This window comes from Selaginella moellendorffii, unplaced genomic scaffold, assembly GCF_000143415.4.
Source record: "Selaginella moellendorffii unplaced genomic scaffold, v1.0 SELMOscaffold_352, whole genome shotgun sequence".
Lineage (NCBI taxonomy): Eukaryota > Viridiplantae > Streptophyta > Lycopodiopsida > Selaginellales > Selaginellaceae > Selaginella > Selaginella moellendorffii.
This window is the reverse complement of record NW_003314607.1, coordinates 1-4,438: the sequence shown is the minus strand read 5'-3', so window position 1 is coordinate 4,438 and position 4,438 is coordinate 1.

Genomic DNA, 4,438 nt, shown 5'->3' with positions numbered 1-4,438 from the left:
TGCTTCAAGGATGGATGAGACACGGGAAAATTTGTGTGATGCCTTTCTGTGCTTATTGTCTTTCTTTCATACCATTGCCTCGGAGCTTGAACATCGATGCTACCTCAGAATCTTTGACTTTGGACCTCCAATCACTTGGGATTGAGACTCATTCGCCCCTTGAGAGTTGCACACCATCAACACTGAATCTCTTAGTATCTGCGCACTTGGGACGTGCTTTCCCCAGTCAGTCGCCAAACTGGTACAATCCGAGAACGTACGGGAGAGTGTTATAAGAGAGAGTTTAGGGTAGACATTCCTTTTGGGTAATGTTAGTGCAGAGATCATGAAGGGAACTGCCATGGAGATGTGCTCCAGGTCCAAGAGTCCCCAGGAGAGGCATGCAATCCATGACCTAGGTCAATCTGCTGAAAACAAGGAAGTACGGTCAAGATTGCAGGAAATTTCACTAAAGCATAAAATAGTGATAAAGTCCGTCTCTTATCTGTAAATTGTTTTTGAACTTTTGCCATCTTGAGTTTAATAAGTATCAGGTGTATGCTAATCTACCATCAAGTTTTACATATTTATCTAAATATTTATTTCGAAATATTTCTGATATGTAGATGATAAAGGGAAATTTAAAAAAATTAAAAAATATTTTATTCAAAATGAAAGTAATAAAATACTTTAATTTTTATATTATTTAAAAAATTATAAGTTAAATATTTAGTTTAATATAAAATGATGGTAACATGAAGAACAACAATATTTTCTAAATTTTTTAATATACTTCTTGTTTGCATCCTTTTTAAAAATATATATACTTATTTATCAGTTTTGATATAAAAAACACAATCTTGTAAATCCACGTAATAACTATAATTGAGATAATGTTATTGCTAATGGCAATCCCCTTGTATCATTTATGATAAAAAATCAATCTCAATAAAATTTGATTACAAGAAAATGATGAGAAGGAAACACAAAAGGAAGTTAAGTAATATAAATTATAATTAAACTTAATTAAATTTATAAATATTGATTATAAAGGCTAAAAATTGTCAATGTTGTGCCATTTCTAGCCTCCTGATAAGAGCTACATCACCATGTATAAGTGATATAATCTTAACAATTGCTCAATGTGGCCATCTTTCCATCGGTATCATATTGTTCTATATGTATAATAACTTTGGCCCAATCCAATCCTAATGTTTTTACTTTAAGGGTTTGCTTAGTTTAGCACCAAAAGTAGTTACATATATACTGGATAATATCATATCGTATCAATAAAAAAACCTATGTAGCTTTTCGATTACATAATCATGTCCTATATACCTAACATGGCGGAGATACACTTGAAAAAAGTGTTTTTAGCTATTAATAATATTTCACTATTTTGTGCATTTTTTGGAGGTTTATGTGCATCATATCATAATTATCCTTATTGACTTGTAAAATTCCTTATTTAACAATTTTTCACTAATAAGCCATCTTAAATATCTAGATTTAATGAATGCTTCCATTTTTTCCACTTCTAAATTAAATAATTACTCCTTTATTTTTGATAGTTAGGTTTAAAATGTAGAACCTTTTAGTTGTTTCTTAATCAATATTTTGATAGCTTATATGTTCCTTTTAATGACTTGTATTTTTTAAAATGTTCTCCTTCACTTATTCTATGTTTTTTTCATAGAGCTCACTGGTTATTTTAACCATGAACTTGTTGACTTCCTAGCATTTTTTTATACAATAATTAGTGTATGTGTTTTAAAAGTGTATTTTTATATTAATGTAGGCCTCTTGATTCCACATCTTTATGGATTAATATTGTTAATAAAACAGTGATCCAAGAAGTCTTTATACTCTATAGCAATATCTAGTTTCTCATTATTATGACATAAATTTGGTGACAAATAAAAATATTTTGTTTGTCTTTGATAAAATTAAAATCTTTCATGACAATCAATGTTGAAGGTTACAAAGGGAGCTCCTTTAAGATCTCTTGAAAAAAACAGCCCCTCTCTAATGAATGACTTATCAGTGTATACACATTTAGAGAGTGTTAGTCATATATTTACTTGATCCCAGAACCAATATTATGTCCATTATAAAGTGACTCCCACAAACCTTTAACCACTATTAGCATCCCCCCACTACATCCTATTGTCAGGTTCCAAATTTTTATTTTCTTTTTTTTTTTGCGAGCATATACACTAAATTCACACTTGTAAAACAATGCTTTTTCATACAAAAAAAAATCATTTGTGATATACCTTATGATGTTAATAGAACTATCATACCTAGGCAAAATGCATATTACACACTCACTATTATGAAATTCGTTATATATGTTTTTATAAAATGCATAATAAGTCCATGTAGCATATGTGGTTTTCACCCTTTATCCTATAGTGATTTATCATAAAATAACCACGAAGTAAAACCTAAACTCTTCATGTGCCACATGCCACATGTCCAATGGACAATAGAGTGAAGCTTGAGTTTCAAGGCCTTAGGCCATTAAATGAACGTACGAAGCCAAACTCCTAAACTTGCAGCCAAGGAGCAAAGGAACTGGAGTATGGTGTGAGTTCTGAGCATTCGGCTTAAAGAGCAAAGGGATAGGAGCACGAAGTGATGTAAGAATAGTTTTAGAGTATCTAACATCCCAATGCCAAGACTAGCATCCAAAATAAAGCTAAACGGAGTTTAGAACTATTTCAAAATACCGATGACTTAACGCAAGGATATGGGTATTCCACCAACTACTATGGTATGGAACTTAGGCTTAGACTCAAACCGAATGCAAGTAAGAGATAAACTATGCCTCAGGTTGGTTGGCCATGCTTGACCTACCCACTATCCTTACTATACATTTAGAACCCTTGATAACCCCCCTCCTTGAGGAACACAGACTTTGGGCTTTCACCCTTAGCCACCCTTAGTACCAAGAGTTAGTCTCTAGAACTAACTTGAAACTTACTAAATATGGAATGTCTCTAGATTACAAATTTGGACATAGGACCAACACCATTGTGGTTAAGATAATCTCTATATTCTGTAGATATGCCAAATGAGCAAATTTAGACATTTTCATAAATAGCATTTGGAATCGAATAATACTAACATAAGGTGTATAATAGCAAGGGTGTTTGGTAGACATGGTAAACTATCATCTAGCGAATATTAAGGGACCAAGTTCAATATCACGAGGGTTCCCAACACTAGTAAGTGCAAGTCAATGAATGAGTTTCTCTAACCAGATCAAGTATGCTTGATTAATAGCACTTAGAAATTCTGTCTTGATACTCATTTGGTCAAGTGTACATGTAAAGAGTAGTTTCTCAACTAACTTAGGCGGAGACTGAAAAATGGGTTCAACAATACCAACCTCTTGCTGTCATGGTAGTAAAGAAAGAATATCTAAAAGGACTAATTAACAGATAGCATTCGATACCTAAAGTTACATTTGCGACACTTTCCCCCCTTTAGAGAAGATTGATGTCCTCGTCAATGCCTACTCCAATCTAGAGCACCGCTAAGAAAACAACTCCAAAAAAAGTTCACAATATTTACACTATGTAAGAAATGCACTAACTTAAATGAGTTAGGGTAACTTCTTTGTCTAACACGAATGCACCAACTCAAACACCTTCTGACCATCATTGACAAGGAAATGATTAATGGAATTAGCCACTCTTGTTTCTCTAAGAGTCACCCAACTTACAAAAGTGTGATATGCCTCTATCTGCAAGGATATAGAGAGAGAAGCTAAAGGTCCCAACCCTCCTAAGTAAAGAAAATAAACCTGTCAGTAAGGTTTAAATAGACTATTGCAAACAGGCAGTTAGAGCAAACAAACACTCGTTCATGATAACTATTGTACTAGCCAATTTAAATAAATCTTAGTTAACCATACTAAAGAACTCAAGTTGCTTAAGCAAGCATCAACAATATCTTATCAATATCTCAACCCCAAGAGACCAACCAAAGCAAACCACAAAGCACCATCCCAAAGAATGACAATTATTCAACATCAACAATAATTAAGCAAAACCTTTGACAAAGATAATTAACTATCCTAGATGATAGTCAATCATCATTATGATTGCCAAATGCAAAAGCTAACTTTAACATTGAAGCTAATAAACTAAAATACCTTCCCCCAACAACTTCTAACAATTAAAATAATGAGCACAACAAAACTTAAAAAACCAAAAGCTTGAAGAAGTTTATAGCTAAGTCTTCCCTAATAATGATTACGAATCTTGCATGAATTAACTTCAATACCAAAGAAGAAATCATGGTACAACCCACAACATCTTTCTCAACACATGTAAAAGTGAAACTTTATAATGCAAAACTATAGTATATCTGTATCAATCCAAAAGCTAAGCATAATAAGTGATTATCAAACCAATCCTCCGCTCAGCTTACTCTCGCTTTTTTCTTTAGT